Source organism: Myotis lucifugus, unplaced genomic scaffold (assembly GCF_000147115.1).
Source record: "Myotis lucifugus unplaced genomic scaffold, Myoluc2.0 scaffold_207, whole genome shotgun sequence".
NCBI classification, from domain to species: Eukaryota; Metazoa; Chordata; class Mammalia; order Chiroptera; family Vespertilionidae; genus Myotis; species Myotis lucifugus.
Genome location: NW_005871255.1, coordinates 1,704,742 through 1,724,883, shown reverse-complemented (window position 1 = coordinate 1,724,883; position 20,142 = coordinate 1,704,742). Strand labels below are relative to the sequence as shown.

The following is a 20,142-nucleotide window of genomic DNA, read 5'->3' as shown; positions in this document are numbered from 1 at the left end:
GCACCAGGTTAAGGATTTTTGCACATCTTCTTCTTTTGGCATACTATCTAGTCCTGACTTTGATTGTCAAGTCAGTGTAGATGGCTCCTAAATCTGGTTCTCTCTCTTGTGAACTTCTACCTGCTGGACATATTTATCAGGTTATCTTTATGTAGTAGAGAGATTAAAATAAGTGAATAGAGAGATAAAGCACACATTTTAATTACTGATATTATAGGCTAAATAATTTTTAAAAAAATATATTTTATTGATTTTTTTTTTTTTACAGAGAGGAAGGGAGAGGGATAGAGAGTTAGAAACATCGATGAGAAACATCAATCAGCCGCCTCCTGCACACCCCCCACTGGGGATGTGTCCGAAACCAAGGTACATGCCCTTGACCGGAATCGAACCCGGGACCCTTCAGTCTGCAGGCTGACGCTCTATCCACCGAGCCAAAACGGTTAGGGCTAGGGCAGGCTAAATAATTTTTATGACATTGTATGGCTTGACTTAGAAATCTGTGCTCCCTGTAAACAACAGTTAATCAAGCTAAATGAGGTTAAATACTGAGGCACAACTGTCTAATTTCCTGGTGTATCTGTTAAAGCTAACTTGTAAACTTTTGAAAAGGGTTTTGGTCACAAATTGTAGCCAGGAAATCAGTTTCCAAGAAACCACAAAATATGGTAACTTCTTTTATTTTTATTATTTAAATATTGTGGTAACTTCTTTTAGATTATAGATTATAGCCAAAATGTAATTTTATCTAAAAGTTCGCTGTTTCAGCTAGTATTATGGATGTCTGTGTGTTACTAGAGCCTCGTGCCTTCATCTCTTCCACTCCTTCTACTCCCCACAGTTTTAGTTAGACTCTAATAGTTTCAGGTGACAGAAACCCAGTTTAAGTTGGAAAAAGAGTTATTGGCCCAAGTAATTGAATAATCCAGAGTCAAATCTGATTTAGTAGATACTAGGGGCTCAAAAGACTATCTTAGTTTTATTTCTTATTTCTCAACTCTGTTTTTCTTTGCCTCTTTGCCTTCTAAGACAGGTAGCTTTCTTCATGTAGTCAGCTCCAGTTTATATTAGTTTATATTTGCAATCTCAGAGAAGAAGAGGTAATCTTCTCCATCATGTCGGAATATGAATGATTCTTAAACTGTGGTCCCTGGACCAGTATCATCAGCATCATCTAGGAATTGTTAACAATATAAATTCTGGGGCCTCTTCCCTGACCTATTCAATCAGAAACCTCAGGGCCCAGCAGTCTGTGCCTTAACAAGCCTTCGCGGTGACTCTCATGTATGCTAAAGCTTGAGAACTCCACTTATCTGTGTCATCAGTGCTCACAGCTGCCTGAAACAGGAGAAGGCATCTTCACTATTAGAAAAAATTAGTGGTTTTATTACAGTCCATAACAAGCACAGCTGGAAATTTTTTTATTTTTATTTTTTTAATTAAATCTTTATTGTTCAGATTATTACAGTTGTTCCTCTTTTTCCCCCCATAGCTCCCCTCCACCCGTTTCCCCCCCACCCTCCGCCCTCACCCCGCCCCACTGTCCTCATCCATAGGTGCACGATTTTTGTTCAGTCTCTTCCTGCATCCCCCACACCCCTTTCCCCCCAAGAATAGTCAGTCCACTCCCTTTCTATGCCCCTGATTCTATTATAATCACCAGTTTATTCTGTTCATCAGATTATTTATTCACTTGATTTTTAGATTTACTTGTTGATAGATGTGTATTTGTTGTTCATAGTTTGTATCTTTACCATTTTCTTCTTCTTCCTCTTCTTAAAGGATACCTTTCAGCATTTCATATAATACTGGTTTAGTGGTGATGAACTCCTTTAGCTTTTTATTATCTGTGAAGCTCTTTATCTGACCTTCAATTCTGAATGATAGCTTTGCTGGATAAAGTAATCTTGGTTGTAGGTTCTTGTTATTCATCACTTTGAATATTTCTTGCCACTCCCTTCTGGCCTGCAAAGTTTCTGTTGAGAAATCAGCTGACAGTCGTATGGGTACTCCCTTGTAGGTAATTGAGTCTCTTTCTCTTGCTGCTTTTAAGATTCTCTCTTTGTCTTTTGCTCTTGGCATTTTAATTATGATGTGTCTTGGTGTGGTCCTCTTTGGATTCCTTTTGTTTGGGGTTCTCTGCGCTTCCTGGACTTGTAAGTCTATTTCTTTCACCAGGTAAGGGAAGTTTTCTGTCATTATTTCTTCAAATAGGTTTTCAATATCTTGCTCTCTCTCTTCTTCTGGCACCCTAAAAAAACATTTTTTAAAATCCTCACTCAAGGATATATGTTTATTGATTTTTAGAGCAAGGAAGGGGGTAGGGGGAGAGAGAGAGAGAGAGAGGAGAAGCATCCCCATGAGAGAGGAACATTGGTCAGTTGTCTGCTATACGCACCCCAACTTGGGATCTAACTTGAAACCTAGCATATGTATGTGCCCTGATTGGGAATCGAACTTGCAGCCTTTTGGTGTATGGGACAATGTTTTAACTAATTGAGCCACCCGGCCAGGGCAGAATTTTTTTTTTTTAATTTAAATTTCTGCAAGGTTATTGTCTGTGCAGTTCATTTCAAGCATTTCAGTTCTCTCTAAGGAGATGAGTTTCTCTAATTTTTAAAAAAAATATTTTTATTGATTTCAGAGGGAAAGGGAGAGGGAGAGGAGATAGAAACATCAACGATGAGAGAGAGTCATTAATCGACTGCCTCCACACCCCCCACTGGGGATTGAGCCGGTGGCCCAGGCATGTGTCCTTGACTGGAATTGAACCTGGGACCCTGCAGTCTGCAGGTTGACGCTCTGTTCACTGAGCCAAATCAGCTAGGGCTCTCTAATATTTTTATGTCAGGAGGGAAAAAGGAAAGCAGAGTAGCATTTTTTGGTGCCATCTATATATAATGGTGCTTTAATCCCTCACACAGTGGTTTTGTGTCCCCATTGTTGCTGAAAGAGGTTTAAAAAGTTTCCTAAGGCAGTGAGTGTTTCTGATAAACAGAAAAGTAGAGTTTGAATGTAGACATTCAACAAGCATTTATAGAGGACCTACTATGTGCTGGGACCTGTTCTAAGTATCAAGAGTACAAAATGCTTAAGATCTAGTTTTTGTTTTCAAGGAACTCAGTCTTATAAAGAAGACAGACAGTGCAGGGCGATGATTCCTATGACAGTGCTATCTAAAGAGTGGTTTGGACCCCAGCCTGTGTGGCTGTTAGTTGGAGCATCATCTCATACACTGAAAGGTCTCAGGTTCGATTTCCAGGCAGGACACTCACCCAGGTTGCAGGTTCGATCCCCAGTTGGGGTGCATGCGGGAGGCAACCGATAGATGTTTCTCTTTCTCCCTCTCCCTTCCTTTCTCTCCAATAAAACATTGAAAATATATCCTTGGGCAAGGATTAAAAAATAAAATAAAATAGAGAAAAAAAGAATGGTTTGGGAAACAGTGGAGGGAGCATCTGACTTTGCTTTGGAGGTTTGGGGAAGGCTTCAAAGAAGGATGTGATCTTTGATGTTTAAGTAGATAACATTGAAAAAATTACTTGGATAAACACAAAAATCTCATTCTGCTTTCATGTTTAGTGAAATATCAAAAATTAGTTACTGTCTCTAAAAGCCAATCAAAGCAATGATAATTTTAGACTATTTTTTCAAACTACATCTGCCCTTTATCCCACTATTCTAACTAATGCGTTTTCAGAGGAGGGGCTTGTTTTAGCACTTCACAAGTTTAAAAACTATATTGTAAAAATGACAATGAGGTACCATCTTCACACCTGTCAAAATGGCTATCATCAACAAATCAAGAAGAAAGTGCTGGCGAGGATGTGGAGAAAAAGGAACCCTCACGCACTGGTGGTGGGAATGCAGACTGGTGCAGCCACTGTGGAAAACAGTATGGAGTTTCCTCAAAAAATTAAAAATGGAACTCCCATTTGACCCAGTAATCCCACTTCTAGGAATATATCCCAAGAAATCAGAAACACCAGTCAGAAAGGATATATGCACTTCTATGTTCATAGCAGCACAATTTAGAATAGCTAAGATTTGGAAACAGCCTAAGTGCCCATCAACAGATGAATGGATTAAAAATCAGTGGTACATTTACACAATGGAATAGTATGCTGCTATAAAAATGCTAAGTGAAATAAGTCAGTTGGAGAAAGATAAATATCACACGATCTCACTCATTTGTGGAATATAATGAACAACATAAACTGATGAACAAAAATAGAGCCAGAGGAAAAAAATATTTTAGAATATAATAGAAGTAATCCTGTTATTTGCAGATTTTTAATATTTCCTATAACTTTTGTGATATACTATGTTAGTACAGTTTTGATAATATTTAAAATAGTTTTTCTTGAAATATAAAAAAAATTTAAAAAATAGGAAACTGAATGAAAAAACAGCTAAAAAAAAAAAAAGCTATATTGTATGCCATGGTTTAGATCAGTGATGGCGAACTTTTTGAGCTCAGCGTGTCAGCATTTTGAAAAACCCTAACTTAACTCTGTTGCCGTGTCACATGTAGAAATTTTTTGATATATGCAACCATAGTAAAACAAAGATTTATATTTTGGATATTTATTTTATATATTTAAATGCCATTTAACAAAGAAAAATCAACCAAAAAAATGAGTTCGTGTTGTCACCTCTGACACGCGTGTCATAGGTTCACCATCACTGGTTTAGATAGACCATAATTTATTCAACAAGTCCCCATTTTTTAACATTTAAGTTTATAAACTTTTTAATAGTATAAATGGTGCTACACTTAACATTTTTTAATATTCATCTTTGTACACTTGTGTTATGCCTTTAGTATAGTTCCTAGAAATAGAATTGCTGGGCCAAATTTTTTTTATGGATTTATATTTCTTCCTTTGTCATCTCTTACTGTCTTTTGCCTTTTTTTGCTCTTAAAATGCTCTTTACATGTTATGTCTTCATAACATGGATTATATTATAGTGCTTTTTGATACATTTGTTTTTTATTTTTGTTGATAAGGTAAAACATCAGGTAATTTCTGGTGGCCTTTTGGCATGTAAGCCTGTTGAGTAAGATGATACAAATAACCAGTGTGTCTCTGATAATATAGTTTAAGGCAGTATATTGGAGAAGAAAGAATACCAGTGAAAATCAGGAGATGTATACATTATGGTTCCACCTTAAACAGTGACTAATCATATGATTTTATTTATTTATTGTTAATCCTCACCTGAGGATTTTCTTTCCATTGGTTTTTAGAAAGAGTGGAAGAGAGGGGGAGAGACAGTGAGGGAGAAACATGAATGTGAGAGAGACACATCAATTGGTTGCCTCCTGCACATGTCCCAACTGGCACCAGGGATCAAGCCTGCAGCCGAGGTATGATGTACGTACGTGCCCTTGACTGGAATCGAACCTCCAACCCTTCAGTCCGCGGGCTGATGCTCTAACTACTGAGCAAAACCAGCTAGGGCTAATCATATGATTTTAAAATTGTTTTCATCATGTATGCATTTCCCTACCTGTGACATAAGAATGGTATTAGCTTTATGCTTTTGCCCACCTTATTGAGTCAAAAGAGAAGATATGTATAAAATGGAGGTCAGAGACATTATGTGACTTATTTTATCTATCTATCTATCTATCTATCTATCTATCTTGAGAGTGAGAGAGATATAGAAAAATCAATGATGAGAATCATTGATTGGTTGCCTCCTGCATGTCCCCCACTGGGGATCGAACCCATAACCCAGGCATGTGCCCTTGACCGGAATCGAACCTGGGACTTTTTGGTCTGCAGGCCAATGCTCTATCCATTGAGCCAAACTGGCTCTGGCTTATGTGACTTATTTAAAGTCATGTAGTTTGAAAGTGGCAGTCAGATATTTAGCACAGTACTTCTGACTTAAAGTGCAGTGTTTTATCACTGTATTACAGCCCTAGTTGGAGATATGGTGTACAGAGCAAAAGAACTGTAGGAGAAAAAGTATATATGTGTTATCAAACCATCTGTTAGTTTTTGCCATAATACCGTAGTCTTTTTTTTTTTAACATGCCTTTGAATGTACTCCCCCTCCCAACAAGTTAGTGGCAGAGAATAGGGTAGAATTTTAAATGAACAGAAGAATGGATTCTGAGATGGATAGGAGAATACTAATAAAAGAGAAAATTATAGAAATGAAAGTATAAAAGAAAAATTATACTATAGAATCACTAGAAGAACTGTGTCATAGATAATACTGGGATATAAGAAGATACAAGCAGAAATGGAAATATTAAAAGAATAGAAATATTTATTATTAGTTCAGTGGCTTTTTGTCTCTGAGCAAGCTTTTTTTTCATCCTTAAGGTAGAGAGAGTTCTCTGAAGGTCTCAAGGATGGAGCTGATTTGGGCCACACATACACATACCCCACCTCAGTAGATTTGATTCTTTTTAATGAATGGGCCATTATTAGCTTACTAGCTGCAGAATGACTCCAGGCTTCACAAAGGTATCCTAGTCATCTTGGGGACTTTTCAGACAGCTAAATTCTGGGAACTGAGTTAGAATTGAACGAATGGATGGAAGTTAGTTGGGCCATGTAGCAAATGAGCTACCTTGTTATCTTCAACTGCTTTGTGTATAAATGAAAAAACCAATACCCTCTCATATTTCTTCATGGCTTTGTTGGTCTTGAAAACAATCTGTCAGTTTTTACTGTATATTCTGCTAACTTTATGACATTTTGTCAAGGAGTAAGTACATTCAAAAACAGAATATAATAAAAGAGAACTTGTTAATTGGTCATGATGATGGGACTTTTTTTTTTTTTCTAAATAGCCATTGCATATTTTGACATTCAGATATAAAAATTTTTACTCTTAAATTTGATTTTATCTACTTTTAATATCTGGCAGTGGAGAAGAGAGTGGCTAGCTTTTTGGCTGAGAGAAACTCCTTTTCTTAACAGAAATAAGTCCCAGTGCATTTCTTTCAATTTTAAGTAAAGATGAATGAGTTTCTATCTTTTTCCTGGAATTTATATTATATCTGGAATTTTCTATATTTCTTACTATTTTGCTTTTTAACAGTAAGTGCAATATGGTAAAATGAATGTCAGCTTATTTTATAACAATGTGAAAATTTGTCACAACACATTGTTTTATTTTTTTAATGTAATTTATTTCTAGTGAGTGTGTTCTATAGTTACCTCAATTAGTGATCTGGTTTGTAAGCTTTACATTTTATTCTTCTAGGATTTGTCAAAATTCTTGGAATTTTCTGGAAAACAAGTCCAATAGATATGTTGTTTCAACCATTTAATTTTTTTATTTGAATCACTGTTCTTAATAGGGGATATTAATCTTGCCCCTGCAGGAACTTTCGATTTGATGTGAAATACATTAACTGGCTGAATGTGTATCTGTCAAGTTTCTTCTTTAATATTTGATTTACAAATGATTAAAAACTTAAAACTGAGTTGTCAGACTCACAGTAGACAGTGCTGATTTTTTTAAAGAAATAACAATAACTTAATAATGTGTATCATTTATTCTAATAAACTTCTACCAAATTTTCTTTCTGCTATAATATAATCATTAAAATTTTAAAGTTATGACTTAAAAAATTTTTTTTCTCATGGGAAGTCATAGTTTACAAGGGAGAGGTTTTCCAGAATTTTAGTTTTAGTGGTAAGATTTCTTCTACTAGAATTGTTAAGAAAACATTTGATAGATTGTGTGTCCTTTATTACCTTTTTAAAAAAAAGTATAATCTTAGTGATTAGAATTGGGCTGAGCACTTATCAGAGTCCCAACAAAATCTTAGTGGGTTGCTAGATAGTGAAGACCTTAAAAATTCTAGACTTCATTACATAGAACACATTTTGAATTGGAATCTTCTTTATTTCTGTTTCATTTTGTTTTCTGTCAGAATTTTCTGGTAGTATTTAGTTAAGATGCAGGGATTTTCTCCTAGAGATCAGGCAGCCTGTTCTTCCCTTAGGAGAGTTATTCAGTCTTTTTTATTTGTGGTATGTGCTTACCAGGCAGAGTAGCCACTGTATTCTAGTAAGAAAACCTATTGCCAAAACACCCACTAGAGCAGAAAACTGACCTACTTAATGCTGACAAGTGAAAAAAAGTCTGTGGAATTGTACCAGCATTGGATCAACTTCTCTTATGATAGATAGCGTGGGGGTAGAGAAGAGGATAAGAAAGGATAGTGAACTGCTACATGGGAGTAACAGAGTAAGAGAATATTAAAATGACTGAATGATTTGATTAAAAACTGTTCATTTGGTAAAACTTGAAGACCTCTACAATGCAGCAGTTCTCAAATCACTTTAAACTTAAAAAAGAAAAAAAGAATAGGAAATTCCTAGGGCTTTCATACTAATAATCTAGAAAATCCCTGTAGTTAAGGTTGTTAGCCATTATTTTATGAATAATTGTTTTTTGCAGAATCTGGTAAATTTATTTAAATTTTTTTCAGTTTATTATTTTATCAGAATAGTACATTTTAGAATTTATAGATATTGAAGCAAAGTAGAATATTTATTTATAGCAAGTGACTACGGGCCTTAACTTTATCAAAACTCATTGTTACCATTGTTATCCAACCTAATTTCTCTGTTCTCAGAAACATTAGAATCTAAATTTTAGAGCTGTGCTATCCAATACAGAAGCCACTAGCTATATGTGGCTATTTAAATTAATTAAATAATAAAAACTAGTTCCTCTGTCAAATTAACCACATTTCCAGTGCTTACTAGCCAAATGTGGCTGTGGCTACAGATATTGAACATTTCATCATTGCAGAAAGTTCATTTGGATAAGATTGTTCTCAAGGTTGCCTTGTTCTAGCATGCTTTACTTGGCACTGTTAACATTTTGGGCTGAATAATTTTCTGTTCTGGAGGCCTTCTACAATGTTTAGCAGTATTCCTGACCTTTCTACTCACTAGATACCAGTAGTGTTCACCCAGTTTGATAACCAAAAATGTCTTCGGATATTGCTGTATGACCCCTGAGAAGCAAAGTCAACCTTATTTGAGAACTACTTATCTACTTACATATATTAGTTCTGTATCAGATAGTTTTTGTTTCATAAAAAGCTTAGTGGCTTAAAATAAATCACATAATAGCTCATGAGTATCTGGATTGGCAGTTTGGCTTGGGCTATATTGATCTCTGTGATCTGACAGTGGTTTGGCTGGGGCCAGATGGTATAGAATAACCTCATTCATATGTTTATTGGTTGGCAGGCTTTTGGCCAGGGTAGGGGTAAGGGAGTTTATTTTCTACATGGCCTTTCCAGCAGACAGATTCATTCAACTGATGGCTGAAAGTTCTAAGAGTATCAAGAAAAGACAAATCCATCTAGTCTCTGCTGACATTTCTAATGCCCTATTGGCCAAAGCAAGTCACATAACTAAACCCTCATTGCAAGAGCTAGAGAAATACTCTTGATAGGAGGAGTAGCAAAGTCACATTGGATAGGAGGAGTAGCAAAGTCACATTGTAAACCGGTGGTCGGACATCCCTCTCACAATCTGGGACCGCTGGCTTCTAACCACTGCCTCTGCCTGCCTGCCTGATTGCCCCTAACCCCTCTGCCTGCCTGCCTGATCGCCCCTAATCTCTCTGCCTGCCAGCCTGATCTCACCCCCAACTGCCCTCCCCTGCCAGCCTGGTTGCCCCCAATGGCCCTCCCCTGCCGGCCTGATCTCACCCCTAATTGCTCTCCCCTGCCTGCCTGATCACCCCTAACTGCCCTCCCTTGCCGGCCTGATCTCGCCCCCAACTGCCCTCCCCTGCTGGCCTGATCGCCCCTAACTGCCTCTGCCTCGGCCCCCACCACCATGGCTTTGTTTGGAAGGAAGTTGGATGTTGGGAAGATGGCCGGTCAACCCGATCTCACTAGCATATTACCCTTTTATTAGTATAGATAGATTATATAGGATAGGATTGCTTAAATGAGGGGGGAAGCCTTTATCAGCAGGAGGAGATGCTATGGGCAGACAAAAATACGTAATCCCTGTATCTGGACTGATAGCCATATGCACTATACTGCCAAACCAGTCATTAAAAAATTGAACCACTTTCTTACACCTTACACCAAACAGCTATTGCCCTTAAAACCCCTCCTCTGTCCCCACCTTAGGTTCTGTCTTCGCAGTTCACCCAGATTAGGTTCTGATTGGTCAGTTTCTATGCCAGTCCGTATCAAAAGCTCTGCCTCCTAGGCAGCCATTGGCTCCTCACAGTTCACCCAGATTTGGTTCTGATTGGTCGATTTCTATGCCAGTCAGTGCCAAAAGCTCCGCCTCCTAGGCAGCCATTGGCTTATCACAGTTCACCCAGATTTGGTTCTGATTGGTTGATTTCTATGCCAGTCAGCGTCAAAAGCTCCGCCTCTTAGGCAGCCATTGGCTCCTCGCACTTCACCTAGATTTGGTCCTGATTGGTCGGTTTCTATGCCAGTCAGCATCAAAAGCTCCACCTCCTAGGCAGCCATTGGCTCGTCACAGTTCACCCAGATTTGGTTCTGATTGGTCGATTTCTATGCCAGTCAGCATAAAAAGCTCTGCCTCCTAGGCAGCCATTGGCTCACCCAGATTTGGTACTGATTGGTCGGTTTCTATGGCAGTCAGCGTTTCTAGGCCTATCTCTGGGCCTGATCAGAGAGGTGGGGCTGTTCGGCCCCAGCTGAGGCCCGGAGAGAAATCGAGGTGGGGCTGCTAGCCAGGCCCGGAGAGAAAGAGAGAGGCAAGTGTTGATCAGCAGCTGCCACAGAGGCTCCGGATCAGACCCTGCTTCTCTCTGCAGGCCTCTCTCCGGGCCTGATACGCAGTCCCCTTGGCAGTCAGTGCTGGGTCACCGTGCCCACAGAGGTGGCAGTCAGTGCTGGTCTCCACGGCAACCCAGCACTGACTGGAGGACTGACTTCCGGTCAGTTGAGCCTTCAGTCGTTTTGGACATTACAGACCCTGGGTTTTTATATATTAGGATTAGGATGCTTTCCTATGAGATTATTTTCTTCATAGGTAATTCCTATTTTTTTAGTGTGAATCTACTGGTAGTTTTTGTCTGAAAGCATTTTTAAACTTTGTCTTTATTTTTAGAGGATATTTTTATTGGACATAGAATTCTAGGTTGGCATTTATTTTCTTTCATCATCCCATTGTCTTCTGATTCAGTTGTTTTTGTTAGAGAAGCAATGTCTTTAATTTTCATCAGCTTTCAATAATGCTTTTCAGTGGTTTTCTTTGTATTTTGAGATGCTTAAGTTCCATAGACCCTCTTAATTTGTAACTTGGTATCTTGTCAAGATATTAATTCTGCTCCACTCTTTCACTTTCTTCTGGGATTCTAGATATCTGTGTGTTAGATTTTTCTCTGCATCCAATATGTTTTATGTACTTTTCTGTATTTTTCATCTTTTTCCCCCCCTGTACTTTATCTGGATAATTTCTGTTTTCTAGTTCACTTAGTGTCCAATCTGCTGTTACAAGCATCTGTTTAATAATTTCCTATTATGTATTTTTTAAATTCTAGAATCTCCATTTAATTTTTTTTATAGATTCCAGTTTCCTGGTGAAATTCTCATTTTGCCATCTATTTTCCTGAACATATCAATCACATATTAAAGTCTGTGTCTGATAATTACAATATCTAGATCCCCTTTTGGTCTTTTTCTGTTGTCTGATTTCTTCCTTGACTTTTAGTCATTTGATCCTGTCTCATAACATTCCTAGTTATTTAAAAAAATCAATGTCAGACATTGTGTATAAGAAATTATAGAGGGTCTTGATGATGATATTGTTCTCTAGAGAGGATTTAATTTTTTTCTGGTGGTAGTTAAAAGTAGGAGCAGATGACCTTGATCCAATACAGGGTTGAGATGACTTGATTCTTTGTTTTAGGCTTCTTAAGAGCTGATTTAAATCCAGTTTCCCCTTACTCCAAGAGTGTTGTCTTTCAGAGGTATCAAATGGAATCCTGGGGTGTTTGCCAGGGCCTCTCTTCTTGGCAGGCCCTGAACTGTAATTTTTCTTTTTCTAGCACTGTGAGGCTACCAAAAGTTCTGCTTACCTTTTTTGCTTCAAAATAGGCACTTTGCTTAGCTTTTGGCCTCTCACTCCCATGCAGGTTAGGATATTCAGTGAATAACCTGAAGGGAAGAGCAGTACAGGATGTCCAGGCTCACTTTTCTGTGGTTGCCTTTTCTCTGGAATCTTAGCTCCTCAAATCCTGCCTGTCTCGCTAAATCCTGAACTCTAATCTCTGTCTCTGCAGTCCTGTGAGACTGCCAAAAACTCTAGCCTGCAGTTAGTTGCCTCAGAAGGAAAAAGTAATGGAGACTGTCAGACTTAACTCTGCATTTCCCTTTTCTCTGGTATTTTAGCTTCTTGCATGCTGGTTGCTTTCTTTGTTAATTTTGTTTTTAAATCCAGTTTTTATAGTTAAGAAAGCCAGGAGAATTGGTCTGATATAATCTACTCTGTAATAATCTGTAATGGCTGTCTTTAATTTTTTTTAAAATATATTTTTATTGACTTCAGAGAGGAAGGGAGAGGGAGATGAGAGATAATCATTGGTAGGCTGCTTCTTACATGCCTTCTACTGGGGATCAAACCTGCAATCTGGGCATGTGCCCTGACAGGGAATCGAACAATGACCTCCTGGTTCATAGGTCAATGCTCAACTATTGAGTCACACTGGCTGCCTTTATTTATTATTAAACACTAGAGGCCCAGTGTACGAAATTTGTGCACTTAGGGGACTCCCTCAGCCCGGCCTGCACCCTCTCGCAGTCCGGGAGCCCTCGGCAGATGTCCGACTGACGGCTTAGGCCCACTCACAGGTATAAGCCATCAGTTGGACATCCTTAGTGCTGCTGCAGAGGCAGTGTGAGCACCGCTGCACTCGCCAGCTGTGAGTCCGGGTTCTGGCTAAGCAGGACTCCCCCTGTGGGAGCACACTGACCACCAGGGGGGCAGCTCCAGAGTTGAGCGTCTGCCCCCTGGTGGTCAGTGCGCGTCATAGGGACTGGTCGTTCTGCTGTCGGGTCGAAACCGGCTCTCTGACATCCCCTGAGGGGTCCTGGATTGTAAGAGAGCGCAGGCCAGGCTAAGGGACCCCACCAGTGCATGATCGGGGCTGGGAGGGACACGGAGATTGGCCAGCGGGGCGGGTTTGTGGGACAGCTCCAGGGTGTGTTCGGCCATCTTGTTCAGTCCCAATTGGCTGGACCCCAGCAGCAAACTAACCTACTGGTCGACTGTCTGCCCCCTGATGGTCAGTACACATCATAGCAAGCATTGAGCGGCCTTAGCATATCATTATGCTAAATATCTCATTATGCTAAGCACATCATTAGCATATTATGCTTTGATTGGTTGAACGGGCGACTGGATGACCGGACACTTAGCATATTAGGCTTTTATTATACAGTGGGGCCTTGACTTACGAGTGTCCTGACTAACGAGTTTTTTGAGATATGAGCCGTCTCTTGGCTGATTTTTTGCTTTGAGTTGTGAGCTAAAATTCGGGTTATGAGCCAGCTTCAGATACCCCACCGCTAGTTGGCGCAGCGAACGTCACAGTGAATGCCACAACATCAGCCCAGCATCACGTGTCTCACTTGTTCACTTTTTGATTTGACATACGAGTAATTTGAATTACGAGCTCCGTCACGGAACAAACTCATAAGTCAAAGCCCCACTGCATAGGATTTATTGAATATTAATAATTTATAACAAGTATTATAAATAATTTAAAACATATATTAATTACTGCAATAAACTTGACATATAAGGATCCTGCCCTTATGCAGCTTATATTCTTGTAGGGAAGAGAGGTACTAAGTACATATTTATTTATATTGTGATAAGTAAAGAAGTGAGGGGTATTATGAGCTTATTACAGAAATTAGTTCAAGTGAGAGGAGGTAGTCAAGTACAGTTACCTTGAAGAAGTGATATTTGAGCATAGCTCTGAAGGATGAATGGAATTAACTTAGGGAAAAGTAAGAGGTTCTTAGAACTATGTCTTAGCAACTTTTAGGAGAAAAGAAGCATGGAAGGTTTAAGGCATCCAAGAAGGCCAGTATGGATGGCCTGCCTGATAGGCATTGGCTAAATTATGCCAAGCTTTGTAAACCTTATTAAGGATTTTCTTATCTCTTTTCCTGTGTCTTCCAATTCCGATCAGATCATTAGTCTGATTCTAATTTACCTTCTGTCCCAAGACAGTTAACTTTTTTTAAACTAGTTATTTATTCAATACAAATACGTTAGGTGCCTTTTGTAGGCAAGGCTTTAAATTAGGTACTGAGGTTGATTAATGACAATATGAAGCATTGGCTTTAGCTTTAGATTCAGATAAACCTGAGTTTAAATGTCAGCCTATTTATTAGCAGTGTAACTTTGCATCAGTTACTTAATATCTCTGAACCTGAATTTTCTTATGTGTTAAATACTAATGAAATGATAATAGAAGGGTTAAGTTAGCTAATTGGTAAATATATTCAATAAATGGTGACTCTTTGTAATATTATACAATTATAAACCATGAACTCTCAGGGTGCCTAAGTTCTATGACATATGACATACACCAATAGTTATAATACATAAAAGGTAATAAATGTTATAAGTAATGGGAAAAAAAAGTAGTGATACAGAGGGAGGAGATATTACATTCAGACTTGGAGATTTGGACTGTTTAATGGTGAATATAATATGTTTGTTAGACTTGGAGCTAGCCATTTTCAACAGTTAGACATATAACTATACCATTCATAAACATTTACGTTTTATCAGACTGAACAACCAAACTCCTGACTTGCTCTCCTTCTGTCCTCTGCATCTTGGTAAATGGCAATACCATTCTTTCGATTGCTCAGCCAGCAGCCTTAATTAAAGATTATCTTTCACTCTTCACTTTCTCTGTATACATCCAATTCATTAACAAAATCCTGTCAGCTCCACTCTTTAGATATATCCAGAATCCTACCATTTTGGAAAGGTCCTGAAAAAGAACAATGGAGTATTATAAATTTATTCATTTGGTGATTTCTGTTGCAGCTGCTGCTCCAAATGTGGTCTCTACTGGAGCTGGGGGCACAAATAAAAGGTAGACTACCTAATCTATCTCCACTGCTGTCACTCTGGTTCAAACCACTATCATTTCTCACCTAGATTAGTTTAATAGCCTCCTAATTGGTTCCAGCTTTATGATCTATATATCTATATACTAGAGGCCTGGTGCACGAGTTCGTGCACAGATCGGGGCGGGGGGGGCGGGTCCCACCGGACCGCCCCAATCGCAGCTGATTGGGCTGGGCTGGCCAGGGGGAGGGAATGCGGGAGGCTGGGGGCAGCCGACCGGGGGAGGGGCCTGGGTGGTTGGCCGGCCCGCCCCACCCCCTGGTCGAACTCCCAGTCGAACTCCTGGTCCAGGGGACAATTTGCATATTAGCCTTTTATTATCTATATCTATCTATCTATCTATCTATCTATCTATCTATCTATCTATAAATAAAGAGCCAGGGTCCGTAATGTCCAAAATGACTGGATGGACGACCGAACACCAGGCTAGGGAGCTGAGGGAGCGGGAGCTGTGGGCCCAAACGACCAAAGGACTGGTCTGGCTCTCATGGCATGGCGGGGCAGTGTCGCGGAGGCTGAGGAGCCTCGCAGGGTGGGGGCTTTGAGCATGGAGCTTTGTGGGGCGGGGAGGCAGAGGAGCATCGTGGGGCAGGGGCGGCGAGAGTGGAGCATCACATCACGGAGCTGCTGAGGCAGAGGAGCATCGTGGCGCGGGGTCGGCTGAAGCCGAGGAGCCCCGCGGGCCAGGGGCTGTTAGCATGGAGCTAAGTGGAGCTGCTGAGGCAGAAGAGCATTGTGGGGCATGGGCAGCAGAGGCCGAGGAGCCTCATGGGCGGGGGCTGTTAGTGTGGAGCGTTGCAGTGCGGCAGAGGCAGGGTGGGGGCTGTGAGCGAGGAGCTTTGCAGGGGTAGCTAAGGCTGAGGAGCCTCGCGGGGGTGGGGACTGTGAGCGTGGAGGTTCACGGTGCAGGGGCCACGGAGGTGGAGGAGTGACGCTGGACAGTGGACATGGCCCTAATTGCAGCTAGGCCTAGGGACTCTGCACAATTTAATTGTGCGCTGGGCCTCTAGTCCTATATAATAAAGAGATAATATGCAAATTGACCCTCACACAAGATGGCTGCCACAAGATGGTCGGCAGGGGAGGGAGGGCAGTTGGGAGGGACCATGCCTGCAGGGGAGGGCAGTTGGGGGTGACCAGGCCAGCAGGAGAGGGCAGTTGGGGGCAACCAGGCCTGCAGGGGAGTGGTTAGGGGTGATCCAGCAGGCATGAGAAGCGGTTAAGGATGTGGTCGGCAAACTGTGGCTCTCGAGCCACATGCTGCTCTTTGGCCCCTTGAGTGTGGCTCTTTCTAAGCCTTAGGAGTACCCTAATTAAGTTAATAACAATGTACCTACCTGTATAGTTTAAGTTTAAAAAATTTGGCTCTCAAAAGAAATGTCAGTCGTTGTACTGTTGATATTTGGCTCTGTTGACTAATGAGTTTGCCGACCACTGGGTTAGGGGCAATCAGGCAGGTAGGCAGGTGAGCGGTTGGGAGCCAGCAGTCTGGATTGTGAGAGGGGTCCCAGATTGGAGAGGGTGCAGGCTGGGCTGAGGGATACCCCTCCTCCCCAATGCACGAATTTCATTCATCAGGCCTCTAGTATCTAATCTAATAATAGACAAACATGGTAATTGACCATACCTCTGCTACGCTTCCCATGGGCTAATCAGCAGGATATGCAAATTATCCCAACCAAGATGGCGGCCGGCAGCCACGCAGCTGAAGTGAGCAGGAGGCTTGCTTGCTCCAGTGATGGAGGAAGCCAAACTTCCTCCCTGCTGCGGCCTGGCTCTGAGCTCCACTCTAAGCAACAAAGTTGCAAATATAGAAGCTAAACAAACCCCAGATAACCTGCTTTCAGCAGGCCGTGGCCTCGGAGCTGGAGTGGCAACAAAGTTTCAATTATAGAAGGTAAATAAATCTCAGAATAAAAAAAAAAAGAAAAAAAGGAGAGGCTGGGAGCTTCAGTCGCTGGCTTGGCCAGCCTGAAAACAGCCCTCAGCCCCTCATCCAGACTGGCCAGGCACCCCAGTGGGGACCCCCTCCCTAAAGGGGGTGCGGGCAGCCTGAAAACAGCCATCAGCCCCTCACCCAGGCTGGCCAGGCACCCCAGCAGGACCCCCACCCTGATCCGGGACACCCTTCAGGGCAAACCAGCCAGCCCCCACCCATGCACCAGGCCTCTATCCTATATAGTAACAGGGTAATATGCAAACTGAACCTAACAGCAGAAGGACTGGGAATGACTGGTCACTATGACACACACTGACCACCAGAGGGCAGACGCTCAATGCAGGAGCTGCCCTCTGGTGGTCAGTGCGCTCCCACATGGAGGAGCTCTGCTCAGCCACAAGCCAGGCTGATGGCTGCCAGTACAGTGGTGGTGGTGGGAGCCTCTCCTGCCTCCTCAGCAGCGCTAAGGATGTCCGACTGCAGCTTAGGTCTGCTCCCCGCTGGCAAGTGGACATCCCCCGAGGGCTGCTGGGCTGCCAGAGGGATGTCTGATTGCCATCTTAGGCCCAATCCCCCAGGAGCAGGCCTAAGCCAGCAGGTGGTCATCCCCCGAGGGGTCCCAGACTGCGAGAGGGCACAGGCCGGGCTGAGGGACGCCCCCCCCTCCCCCAGTGCACAAATTTTTGTGCACTGGGCCTCTAGTAGGATATAAAAGCCTAAGCAACTGGTCGACTGAACAACTGGTCAACTGGTTGCTATGATGCACACTGACCACCAGGAGACAGACGCTCAACGCAGGAGCTACCCCTGGTGGTCAGTGCGCCCCCACAGTGAGAGCACCGCTCAGCTCGAAGCCAGGCTCACGGCTCGCAAGCGCAATGATGGTGGCGCGAGCCTCTTCTGCCTTCGCAGCAGTGCTGCCGAGCGGTGGCAGGCAGGCAGGCAGGCAGGCGCAGCAGGGCTGGGATGAGCGGGAGCAGCGCTGTGCCTGGCCCAGGCTTGGGCTCCTCCCTGGCACCTGCCACTTTGCACCCTTCTACCAGGCCAGGCCTGCAGGGATCAGGCCAAAACCAGTAGTGTGACACCCCCTGAGGGGTCCCAGATTGCGAGAGGGCGCAGGAAGGCTGAGGGACCCCATCAGTGAACAAATCTGTGCACCGGGCCTCTAGTCTGTTTATAATGCAGTAGCTAAAGTGATCCTTTAAAAATATAAATCTCATTATTCCTCTGCTCAGAACCCTCCAGTGGCATTCATCTTATTAGGAATAGAAGCCACAGTACTTGCAATATCCCATGAAACCCTATGAAGCACTTGACTTTTTTTCTGACCTCATATCCTACTCTTCCTTCACCAAGGATGCTGTAGCCACAGTTGTAAAAAGACTGTCCCCCTCCCCGCAATTGTATTGTCTTTGCTCTTTTGTCAAAGATCAGTTAACTATATTTATGTGGGGCTTTAATTTTAGAATGAGTTAGTCAGTACCCACAAAATAACTTGCTGGGATTTTGAGTAGAATTGTATTGAACCTGCAGATCAAATAGGGAAGAATTGGTATCTCGACTCAATAGTAAGTCTATGAACATGAAATATCTCTCCATTTCCTTAGTTCATCTTTGACTTTATTCTTCAGAGTTTTGTAGTTTCTCATATAGAGCTTGTACATATTTTGTTAGATTTGCCCTAAATTATACCTAAATATTTAATTTTTAGGTGCTAATGTGAATGTTTTTAATTTCAAGTTCCACTTGTTCATTGCTGATGTATAGGAAAGTAATTGACTTTTCTATATTAACCTTATATCCTGCAACCTTGTTATAATTGCTTATTAGTTCCAGGAGGTGTTTGTGGGGTTTTTTTTTTTTTTTTTTTTATAATTCTTTTGGATTTTCTACATTGACAACCATATCACATTTGTGAACAAAGACAGTTCTGTTTCTTCATTCCCAATCTGTATATCTTTTATTTTATTTTCTTGTCTTATTCCATTAGCTAGGATTGGTGAGGCTCTGACCGGTGGTTAGAATGTTGGCACACACACCAAAGGATCTCAGGTTCAATTCCCAGTCAGGAGCATGTACCTGGGTTGCAGGTTTGATCGCTAGCCCCTGTCAGGAGGTGTGCAGGAGGCAACCAATCTATGTGTCTCTCAATTATTGGACTGGTGATATTAATAAAAACTCACCTTGATAATAGTATTGATGAGCCATTTAACAATTATCCTATAGGATTTTTTGTAAAATATTATTTCTATTTTTTCATTTTCAAAAAAGATTTTTATAATATATTTCTAAAATCATCACCTTCAAAGAAACACCTAACCTTATTACAAATAGGTATATTATTGGTAAATGCAGGCATTGGTAGAAATGTGATTATTTATTTTTAAATAAATAAAAATTGAGATTCTAAAGAGCAATAATGACTGTTTAGGTTGTTTTGACTAGTAAAATGTCAGGTATGATAGACATAATCACTCTTCGGTGGTAATGATAGGTCTACCATACTTGGATGACATGTCTATTTCTTTCTGTTTTTTTCCTCATAAAAATTGCTTCCTACCAATGCTGGGAATTGCTTCTTCTTGACATAGCTCTTCCTGTTTTGAGCTCCTTGAATACTGCTGGTCTTAAGAAGGATATGTGTGGAATGGGATTTGTGGGAGTTGTTGTGAACAAACAACAATGTCTTATCTGTTTGTCTCTTTCTATATGTACATACAGTATTTTATATTCCAAGATCCAGTAGTTTACCTCTAGCCATTTGACTTTTATCTAAGGCAGTGGTTCTCAACCTTCCTAATGCCGCAACCCTTTAATACAGTTGCTCATGTTGTGGTGACCCCCAACCATAAAATTATTTTCGTTGCTACTTCATAACTGTAACTTTGCTACTGTTATTAATCGTAATATAAATATCTGATGTGCAGGATGTATTTTCATTGTTCGCGACCCACAGGTTGAGAACCGCTGAAAGGGAATTATTTGTTATGAATTAGAGGAGATTGTGGTGCTACATTAGTGTGTGGATCTTATAGTTGCTGCAGGACTGCAGAAGCA

At 41.2% G+C, this 20,142-nt stretch overlaps 1 protein-coding gene across 19 annotated transcripts in view; it reads left to right on the top strand.

Annotated features, from left to right (window-relative positions):
* Nucleotides 1-20,142, top strand: part of NUMB (NUMB, endocytic adaptor protein) — a 132,537-nt gene that overhangs the window by 49,446 nt on the left and 62,949 nt on the right. For 7 of the 19 annotated variants that reach the window (XM_023761383.1, XM_006097605.2, XM_023761384.1 and 4 more), the window contains one exon: nt 15,063-15,111. The exons of 11 other annotated variants lie outside the window; for them this stretch is intronic. The gene's annotated coding sequence lies outside the window, so the exon portion shown is untranslated. Of the gene's footprint in view, nt 1-15,062; nt 15,112-20,142 lie in introns of those variants that run through there. One more of the 19 variants, XM_023761382.1, reaches the window with a different exon arrangement.